This window comes from Musa acuminata, chromosome BXJ1-11 (genome assembly GCF_036884655.1).
Source record: "Musa acuminata AAA Group cultivar baxijiao chromosome BXJ1-11, Cavendish_Baxijiao_AAA, whole genome shotgun sequence".
In the NCBI taxonomy this organism is placed as follows: domain Eukaryota; kingdom Viridiplantae; phylum Streptophyta; class Magnoliopsida; order Zingiberales; family Musaceae; genus Musa; species Musa acuminata.
Window position 1 is genome coordinate 25,248,958 of NC_088337.1, and position 11,965 is coordinate 25,260,922.

Sequence of the window (11,965 nt, forward strand, 5' to 3'; positions counted from 1 at the left end):
TAAATATATATATATGTGTGACATGTCATATTAGGAGACCAAATCATAGAAACATCTCTCTCGATAATATTAAGTCGGTAAACGTGAGGCAATTAGATTGACCCACGTGGCCTTCCATCGTTATAAGTAGGAACCGATTCCTGGTGTAGGTTGAGTTGGTCGAGTCCCTGGAGACTTACCTATATCGCGATTCACTATCTTGCTTATGACATAGAGATATCACCGGTGACCTGAGGGCCTGGTATGCTTGGTCGAGTCCCTCGAAGGTATATCATCAAATCAGACTCATCTTGTAACGAAGGTGTTGACTTAACCAAGCATCATGGTTGGTCGAGTCCCTCGAGACCATGGTGATTCGGAGGTCGAACAGGACGGGAATCACAAGGAGTTGTGATCGGCAAGAGTTGCCTACCTTTTAGGCTTAGTGTGATTAGTCGAGTCCCTCGAGATTTAAGACGCTAATTGGATCTTGATCCCCACTAGAAGTCTGCCGGAGACTTCCGTTTCATGTGCTGAGGGTGTCGCGTGACTCGTTAGTAAAATAGTGGGAGCATATTAAGATAGAAGTCCATATTTTGATAGTTTATTTCTTACAAAATCTGTATGTTGTTCATTTCTGCTGCATCTTTATTTTCAGAAAATATCGCTTTCAAATCCCTTACGTGGCATACTTGATGTCAACCGCCTTACTGGTCCAAATTATACGGATTGGCTCCGTAACTTGAGAATTGTTCTCACGATGGAGAAAATCGTGTACGTCCTTGATAAAATAATGTCTATGCCCGAAGAAGGGGCAAGCGAGGATGAGATCGCTCACTACGTGAAGTACATTGATGACTCCACTCTTGCTCGGTGTTATATGTTGGGCTCTATGACTCCTGAGTTATAGAGACAACATGAAAAGATGGATGTCAGATCCATTCTCCTACATGTCCGCAAATTGTTTGAGGAATAGGGAAGGACTCAACGATATGAGATATCCAAGAGCCTCTTCCATGCTAGGATGACTGAGGGGACACCGGTTCAGAACCATGTCCTAAAGATGATTGAGTGGATAGAGAAACTCACAGGTCTAGGAATGGTCCTAAAGGATAACTTGTGTGTGGACATTGTACTTCAGTCCCTACCAGATTCCTTTTCATAGTTCATAATAAATTTTAATATGAACAAGCTTGAGGTGACTCTCCTAGAGCTCCTAAATATGTTGCGGGAGGTAGAGAGTACTATTAAGAAAGAGAAGCCAGTTCTCTTTACTGGTGAGACCAGAAAGAAAAGGAAAGTAGAAAGGTCCCTTAAGAAGGGAAAGGGCAAGGGCAGACTAGGTAAAGCAAAGATTGCTAAGAAAGACCGAGCAAAGGACAAAGGTCAGTGCTTCCATTATGGCAAAGATAGGTAATAGAAGAGGAACTACAAAGAGTACCTTGCAGAAAGGGCGAAACAAAAGCTTGATGAAGCTTCAGGTATATTCATGATCAGTCTCCATTTGTCAGACTCTTATGATAACACATGGGTATTGGATACCGGTAGTGCTTATCATATATGCAATTCGTTGCAGGTTCTAGCAAGGCCTAGGAGACTAGAGAGACGCGAGATGGGTAATGGAGCAAAAGTTGCTGTAGTAGCTGTTGGCGAGGTCACCCTACATCTGCCTAGTGGAGCTTTTATTGTATTAGATGCATGTTATTTTGTTCCTTCTATTATCAGAAACATTATCTCCATTTCATGTTTGACAGTTAGTGGATATAAATTAGTTTTTGAAAACAATGATTGTTCGATATTATTAGATGATAAGATCATCACGAAAAAAATATTGCATAATTGTTTATTTATGTTAGACACTACTACACATATCATGAATGTAAATGTGTCCAAAAGGAAACAAGATGAGATGAACAATGCATACCTGTGGCATTGTAGGCTAGGTCATATCCATGAAAGAAGGATTCAAAAGTTGCTAAATGATAGATATCTAGATCCATTCGACTATGTGTCATATGCAACTTGTGAGCCTTGCCTTCGTGGAAAACTGACCAACTCTCCATTTAGTGGAACTGGAGAGAGAACCACTGAGCTGTTGGAACTCATACATAGTGATGTATGTGGACCCATGTCAACTCATGCCATTGGTGGTAACTTCTACTTCATTACGTTTACTAATGATTTCTCAATGTATGAATGTGTGTACTTAATGAAGTACAAGTCTGAGGCCTTTGAGAAATTCAAAGAGTATAAGAACGAGGTGGAGAACCAGACTGGAAAGAGTATCAAAACTCTTCGATCAGATCGAGGAGGTGAGTACTTAAGTACAGAGTTTACTCAGTTCCTCAAGGACCATGGGATATTATCCCAATGGACACCTCCTTATACACCTCAGCTCAATGGTGTCTCTGGAAGGAGGAATCGTATGCTATCAGATATGGTATGGTCTATGATGAGTTTCGCTGACCTACCCATCTTATTATAGGGATATGCCCTAGAGACCGCAACCTACCTTCTGAACATAGTTCCAACTAAGTCGGTAGTGTCTACACCATATGAGATATGGAAAGAGAAAAAGTTTGATCTTAAGGTTGTTAAGATTTGGGGCTGCCCTGCCCACGTTAAAAGACACAACCTCGATAAGTTAGAATCGAGGACAGAGCGATGCAAATTTGTGAGATACCCCAAGGAAACTCGTGGGTATTATTTCTATCATCTCGAGGACCAAAAGGTCTTTGTAGCTAAGAGAGCAGTGTTCCTTGAGAAGGAACATATTCTTGGCGGAGATAGTGGGAGAATGATAGAGTTGAGCGAGATTAGAGAACCAAGCTCAAGCACCACTCTACAGCCCGAGTCTGTTCAAATACCTAATACACAAGTTTTAACTTTATGCAGGTCTGATAGAGTATCCCATCCTCCTGAGAGATATGTGGCACATATTAAAGGAGAGGATGTTGAGGATATTGATCCTCAGACCTACGAGAAGGCTATTATGAGTATAGACTCCGGGAAGTGGCAAGAAGCCATGAATTTTGAGATGGATTCTATGTACTCCAACAAGGTTTGAAACCTAGTTGATATGCCCGAAGGTATTGTACCCATCGGTTGCAAGTGGATCTTTAAGAAAAAGATCGGAGTAGATGGAAAGGTAGAGACCTATAAAGCAAGGCTAGTGGCTAAGGGGTATCGTCAAAGGTAAGGTGTTGACTATGATGAAACCTTCTCACCCGCAGCAATGCTAAATTCCATCAGAATTCTATTGGCTATTGTAGCACACTATGATTATGAGATATGGTAGATGGATGTGAAAACCACATTCCTCAATGGGAACCTCGAGGAGGAGGTGTATATGATGCAACCTGAGGGATTCGTGTCCAAGAACTGCCTAGATAAGGTGTGTAGGTTGCTTAGATCCATTTATGGACTAAAGCAAGCTTCCCGAAGTTGGAACATAAGATTTGATGAGGCAATTAGATCTTATGACTTCGTTAAGAACGAAGATGAGCCTTGTGTGTACAGGAAGGTAAGTGGGAGCGCTATCACCTTTTTGGCGTTATATGTGGATGACATCTTGATCATTGGGAATGACGTAGGAATACTATCCACAGTAAAGACTTGGTTATCTAGACACTTCTCCATGAAGGACTTAGGGGAAGCATCATATACCTTGGGGATTAGAATATATAGAGATAGATCCAAGAGGATGCTTGGCTTGTCCTAGTCCAGGTACATAGAAACTATTGTCAAATGGTTTGGCATAGAAAATTCCAAGAGATGTCTCATACCAATGAGACATGGGATATCACTTTCTACGAGTATGTCCCCAAAGACTCCAGAAGAAAGGGCGAACATGGATATGATACCTTATGCCTTAGCAATAGGGTCTATCATGTATGCCATGCTATGTACTAGGCCTGATATAGCGCATGCTCTGAGTGTCACGAGCAGGTATCAGGTGGATCCAGGCTTGGAGCACTGGAAAGCAGTAAAGTGTATCCTTAAGTACTTGAGAAGGACTAAGGATCTTTTACTAGTATATGGAGGTAATAGCCTTAAGATTGAAGGCTACATAGACTCAAGTTTTCAGTCTGATGTCGATGATAGCAAGTCGAATTCAAGGTATGTGTACACCTTGAATGGAGGAGCAGTGTGCTGGAAGAGGTCCAAGCAAGATACTACTGCTGACTCGATCACAGAGGTAGAGTACATTGCTGCATCAGATGCAACAAAGGAGGGAGTCTGGTTGAAGAAGTTTATTACAGATTTGGGAGTCATGCCGGGTAGCGAGGAGTCGATCTCCCTATATTGCGACAATAATGAGGCGATTGCTCAAGCGAATGAACCTAGGTCTCATCAGAAATCTAAGCATGTTTTAAGGAGGTTCCACCTTATCAGAGAGATCATAACACGAGGAGATGTAGCAGTGGAAAGAGTTCTATCCGAAGATAACATTGCAGATCCATTGACAAAGTCGTTGTCTCAGATTATCTTTGAGCGTCATAGGGGTCTGATGGGGATCAGACACATAGGTGATTGGCTTTAGGTCAAGTGGGAGATTGCTAGTCATATGTGCCCAGCAAGCCAATCACATGAGTGATGACACGTGTGACTTGATGCAAAATCTTTTTGCTTATTATATTTTGGCGTATATCACTTTATAACTATTGCATAAATGGATATATATATATATATATATATATATATATATATATATATATATATATATATATATATATATATATATATTGTGATATCCTTGGATTTGTGCAATGGGAATCGGATCGTGATGAGATCACGATAATGAGATCGATTCACCTTTAAACACAGATCCTAAATAATCCCGGTCATAGGTTACACGAGAGGGACATCGTGATAACCGGACAGACTGGTGTGCTGTATACCCGTCCATATGATGGATGAAGCTGGTCTCATAGCCGCTCGTGTAGGGACACTAAGGATACAGTACAGGTGCTCATTGGAGAATGAGTTCCCTGATTGATCCGCTTACGGAATGCTGGATGGTTGATGATGCCTTACTGTCAGACAACGATTTCGTAGTCCTAGTAGTGTATCTGGTCCTTAGACTTGAGACACCAAGGATGTCCTGTATGAGTGCTCCACTCTTTGATACCAGACTTATAGGTTTGGCTATCCCAGATCTAGTACAGCTGGTCATTGGGAGTGGTAGTCGACCTTACGAGGGCTATTGAGTGTCGATAGAGGATCATCCACTCTCAACGTCATGAGAGGAATATCCCATGTGTTCTTGCTCAGACAAATCCCTGGCCAGGGTCATTCGAGTTAAGAGAGAAAGGTTTCTCCGAGAGAATCCGATTAGAGCGAGACTCAAGTAGAAACCGTATGGGTCTGACAGCACCATGCTCGATATACGGTCTCTGTGATATTAGATGGATGAGAGACTATAGGTACACGGTAACTGAGGACAGATAAGTCCAATGGATTGGATTCCCCTGTATCGTCTGGGGACTACGGCGTAGTGGCCTAGTACGTCCGTAGTCGATGAGCCAAGTGAATTATTACAGAGATAATAATTCACTAAGTTAGAAGGAGTTCTAACAGGTATGACTCACGGCCAGCTCGATATTGGGCCTAGAGGGTCACACATATATGGTTGACATTGCGATGAGTAGAGGTTCGGATATAAGATATCCGACGGAGCCCTTGTCTTATTGGATATCCAATAAGCCCCTGAATTATTGGATGCCATGGACGAGATCTAATAAGAGCCCTTGAGAGATTATTGGATAGAGATCCACTAATCTAAAAGGCTTAGGTTATTGGATGTAGATCCAATACCCACTAAGGGAGGATCCATTAGGGTTTGACAGGGGACCTTTATAAATAGGAGGGATTCAGAGCCTCATAGGCTAGAGCCTTTGCTTGCCTTTCCTATTCTCCTCCCCCTCTCCACCTCAGAGCAGGCCTGGAGTTTTTGAGGAGCGTCATCGCAGCCCTGCTGTGTGGATCACCGTTAGAGAGGAGGACGCTTGACGTCCTTCACCCTCTCCTAAGGATCTGCAAGGAAATAGGGATATACGATCTCCCTAGGTAACACAATCTACTATATACGCAGTTTTAAGTTTCACGGATTTTGCGCACCAATCTTCGCACGACGACGAACATCTTTTTGGGAATCGGGGGATTTTATTTTCTTGTTCTTCCGCTGTGCATGTGATGTCGCTCCAAGATTTCCCAACACATAATACCACATTCAATATCATTTTGGCATGATTTCAAACATTCCTCATTTCTCTGTCTTTGTCATCAACAAAAAGAAGAATCATTTTATAACATACAAGCTAGCAAATTTCATATCATTTTAGAACATGCAAGCTAGCAAGTTTTCTTCTCTTTGAAATGTGCAAGCTAGTAAGTTTTCTTCTTGAAATGTGTAAGCTAGTAATACTTTCTCCCTCTTTGTTATTATCAAAAAGAAGAAAATAATATAATATTATAGTTTATTTCCCCTTACATCAATTATAAAACTTAAGTTTTATACCAATTTATCCAAGCTAGCAAATCTGTGAAATGAGAAGTTAAGTAAATACTTTGCATGATAACTACTTTTGCTTCTTGAAATAGGCAAGCTAGCATTTTTGCTTTAGATGTGCAAGCATTTTTTTGTTCTTCTTGAGATGTGAAAGTTTTTTTCTTCCTTTTGTCATAATAAGAAGAAAAAGAAGAATAAGAGAGGAATTCATTCATCACAAGGAAAATCAAGAACCAAATCCATGAAAGGATTTGAACCTAATCAAATCCATAAAAAAAATAAGTTTTATTGAATTGAGCTTTGTAAAGGGAAAGGATTCATTAAATCTATTTTTTTTGTAAATAAAAGGATTCATACTAAAAATTCATGAATCAAATCTATTTTCATGTAAATAGAAGGATTCTTAGGAAATGATTATCACATAAAAGATCAAGTATAGCAAAAATCCATAAAACTTCAAGAAGGTGATAAGAAATGATCTCGATAAAGAGAAAACTCAATTTTCAAAAGTCAAAAAATCAGAAAAATATACAAAGGAATTAATAGATTTTGAAGATTTAACATGCATAATTATCTTTTAATAAAATTAAATTATTCCTCATTTAAAGAGTTTATAAAAATATTAGCTAATTGATATTTTGTATCAATAAATTCCAAAGATATATTATGATTATTAACATGATCCCTAATAAAATAATGTCTAATGTCAATATGTTTAGTTTTAGAGTATTGAATTGGAATTTTTGTTAAACATATCGCATTAGTGTTATCACATTTTATATGTATGTTTTTCAAGTGAATTTCATAATCTTCTAATGTGTTTTTCATCTATATAACTTGTGCACAATATGTACCTACTACTATATACTCAACTTCGATTATAGATAATTCAGCCAAGTTTTGTTTCTTAGAAGACCAAGAGATAAGTGGATGACCTAAGAGTTGACATATTCCGGATGTGCTTTTTCTATCTGTTTGACAACCAGCAATATCAGTATCGGCATAAGCAATCAATTCAATATTTTTTAGTTTTTGGATACCATAATCCTAAATTAAGAGTTCCTTTTAGGTATCTAAAAATCCTTTTAACAACTTTTAAGTGAGATTGCTTGAGATTAGATTAAAATCTAACACATAGTCCAATACTAAATATAATATAAGGTCTAGTTGCCGTGAGTTATAATAAACTACCTATCATACCTTTATAAGTCTTTTGATCAAAATATTCTCTATTAATGTCTATATCTAATTTTGTAGAAGTACTCATTAGTATATTAAAAGCTTTAGCACTATCTATATTAAATCGTTTCAATAAATCTAAAGCATCTTGACTAATAAAAATTTCATCACTTAATTGTTTAATTTACAATCCTAAGAAAAAATATTAATTTTCCAATTAAACTCATTTCAAAATCTTGACTCATACTTTCGCAAACGATTCACACAAATATTCATTTGAAGAACCGAAAATGATATCATCAACATAAATTTGGACAATAAAAAAATTATTTTAAAAATATTTAATAAACAATGTAGTATTGACCTTGCCTTTCATAAAATTATTTTGAATAAGGAAGGAACTAAGTCTCTCATGCCAAGTCCTAGGGGCTTGTTTTAATCCATAGAGAGCCTCTTAGACAACTTAAACACATGATTCGAAAAAATTACATTCTCAAATCCAATTGGTTGTTCAACATATACTTCTTCGGAAATAAAACTATTAAGAAAAACACTTTTAACATCCATTTGAAATAACTTAAAATTATTACAACTAGCATAAGCAAGGAGAATCATTATGGCTTCAAGTCTAACCACAGGAGCGAATGTTTCTTTATAAATGATACCTTTTTTTTGGTTGAAATATTTGGTTACTAGTCTAGTCTTGTTTATAACCACGATACCATATTTATCTTGCTTGTTTCTAAAGATTCATTTAGTACTAATTACCAAACGGTCACTAGGTCTAGGAACAAGCTTCCACACCTCATTTCTCTCAAATTGATTTAATTCCTCATGCATTGCAAAGACCCATGAATCATCTTTTAGGGCTTCGTCAATGCATTTAGGTTCAATTTCAGATAAAAAGGTTGCATTCGTATAAAATTTTTTAAAAGAAGAACGAATTTGAATACCTTTTAATATGTCTCCAATGATTAGCTCCTTAGGATGAGTATCTACATACTTCCAATCCTTATGTAAGGATTCTTTGGAAGAAGATACATCCAAGTTGCTTGGAGGAGGAGAGTGTTCATTCGATTTTAAAGCATCAAAATCAAAATTATCATCAAAATTATTTTTCTTAAGTTTGGGAAGCTCATTAAAAATAACATGAATATATTCCTCTATAACCAAAGTTCTTTTATTAAAGATACAAAAAGTTTTAAACATAGACGAATAACCAAGAAAAATACCTTCATCGGATTTTGTATCAAATTTTCCTAACACATATTTTTCATTTAAAATAAAACATTTACAATCGAAAACTTTAAAATATAAAATATTAGGTTTTTTGTTATTTCACAATTCATAGGGAGTTTTAGAAAGTAATGGTCTCACGAGAACCTTGTTCATGACATAGCTTGCCGTGTTAACGGCTTTAGCCCAAAAATATTTGGGTAAGCTATGATCATTTTAACATGGTTTTTGTCTTTTTGTAAACTTCTATTTTTTCTTTCAACTGCTCTATTTTGTTATGGATTTCTTGGAGTAGAGAAATTATGATTGTACCCATTTAACTCATAAAAATTTTAAAAATCATAATTTTGAAATTCACCACCATGATCACTACGAATAGATGAAATTATAAAACCCTTTTCATTTTCATCAAGTTTACAAAATTTTGAGAAACATTTAAAATAATCACTTTTGTAAGCTAAGTATGTCCAAGTTATCTACTAAAATCATTAACAATTACAAAGGTATATTTACTATCTCCTAGGCTTGTTATATCAATTCGTCCAAATAAATCCATATGGATCAATTGTAATGGTCTAGAGGTGCTTATTTGATTTTTTGATTTGAAACTATTTTTTATTTATTTTCCTAGTTGGCATGCATCACAAACTTTGTCTTTGATAAATTTAATTTTAGGCATACTTTTTACAAGTTCTTTAGTTGTAATTTGTGAAATTAGTTTCATACTTGCATGGCCTAATCTTCTGTGCCAAAGTCATGCATAATTATTTAAAATCGAAAAGCAAGTTTCATTACAAAACTCATCAAGATCGATAGTATAGACATTGTTGGTCCTTAAGGCAATTAAAGATCTATTTATGTGTGGTATTTCTATAATGCAAGCATTAGATTCAAACATGATATTGTAACCTTTATTACACAATTGACTAATATTTAACAAGTTATGCTTTAAATCATCTACTAATAAAATATTTTCAATCAAAATATTTAATTTATTACCTATATTTCCTTTTCCAATAATTTTTTCCTTTATTGTTGTTTTGAAGGTGACAAATCCTTTATCTTGGCTAGTAAGCTTAGAGAAGTGTGTTGGATCTCCGATCATGTGCCTTGAGCATCCACTATCAAGGTATCATCTCTTGCTCCTCGCTTATGATTGTAGACATATCTACAAGAAAGAGGGATTTTCTTTTAGGTACATACTTAACCTTGGGTTCCTCATAAATAGGTCTACCTATCATTGAGTGATTTAGGGTTCCTTCAGGAACTCAAACTAATTTATGTGTGTTAGGATCAAGAACGACACTAAGAGGGGGGGGTGAATTAGTGCAGCAGAAATCTTTCGCGATTTCAGAAAATTGTTCGCTTTGTTTAAAATCGATTATGACGAAAATAGTTTTGATTCAATCTGTTTCAGAGAGAAGTTGAACTTGAATACTTTCGTAAAAGTGTAAGAGAAGATTAAGGAGGTTTGTGGTAAAGTAAATTGCATAAATAAAAAGTAAACTGGAATTTAGAGTGGTTCGATCAAGGTGACCTACATCCACTTTCGGATTCCTCTTCCGATGAGGTCACTTGCATCCACTAAATACCTTCCTTCAATAGGTGAAGACCGAACATCTCTTTACAGCACTTTCTCCTTTTCCCAAGTTTAGGAGACAACCCTTATAAGTCTCACTCCTCTTTCTTAGATGAGTACAAGGCTAAGAGATGAAAGAGGAAAACTCTAACTTTTACAACACTTTTACGACTCAAGAATTCAAGATTAAGCTAATACTTTCATGCCCTTTCATGCAAAAAAGGGTGAGATTTTTATAGGCCCCAATGGCTTTACAATTGAAGTCAAAAAGTGTCACATCCCTAGAATCCGGGGTACTGACGGTACCACCATCGTTACTAGGCGATACTACCTTCGCTGATCTGACTCTAGGCAGTACCATCGCTAAACAGGGGCGGTACAACCGCTGGCAGCATTACTACCGATGGTACAACCGCTTGCAGCATTACTGTCGGCGGTACCATCACCCAATCTGGGCGGTACCACTGCCCAGAAATCTAGGGGCACTACCTTCCAAGCGGTGCCACCGTAGGCCTTTTTAGGGGCTGAATTGGGTGCTCAATTTGACCCGATTCAGCCCTGTTAAGGGCCCAATTGGCCCCTAATTAAGTTAGTGGGATTACTTCCCAATCCTAACTTAATTTACGCTCTAACTACGATAACTAAGACATGATTACAGTGCTGCTTGTTCCGGTGCGTCAATTGCTCTTCCGACGAGCTTTCGGCGCACTTCCGACGAACATCTGACGAACTCTCGGTAATGTTCCGGCGAACTCCCGGCAAGATCCTGGTCTTTATGATGATCTTCTTGGCGAGTTCCGATGAGCTTCTTTGGCAAGCTCCTGGACTTCTCGGTTGGTTCCGGTAGAACTTCCGATGAACGTTCGGACTTTCGTCGAACTCTCGAACTCCCAATAAGATCTTAATCTTGACTCTGGCACAAACCCTGCTTTATGTCTTACTGCTATCGTAGTTAATCCTACATACTTTTCTCAACATATAAATTAGATCAAACAATTTACAATTGACTTCATTATCAAAATATGAGATTCAACGATCTTCCCCTTTTTGATTCATATATATTTATATATATATATATATATATTTGTATATATATATATATACACATATGTATATGATATACATATATGTATATGATATACATATATATATATATGTATATATATATACATATATGTATATGTATACATATACATATGTATATGTATACATATACATATAGGTATATGTATACATACATATATGTATATATATATACATACATATATATATATATATATACATACATATATATATATATATATATGTATGTATATACATACATATATATATATATATATATGTATGTATATACATACATATATATATATATATATGTATATATATATATATATATATATATATATATGTATACATATATATATATGTATATATATGTATATGTATACATATGTATATGTATATGTATACATATGTATATG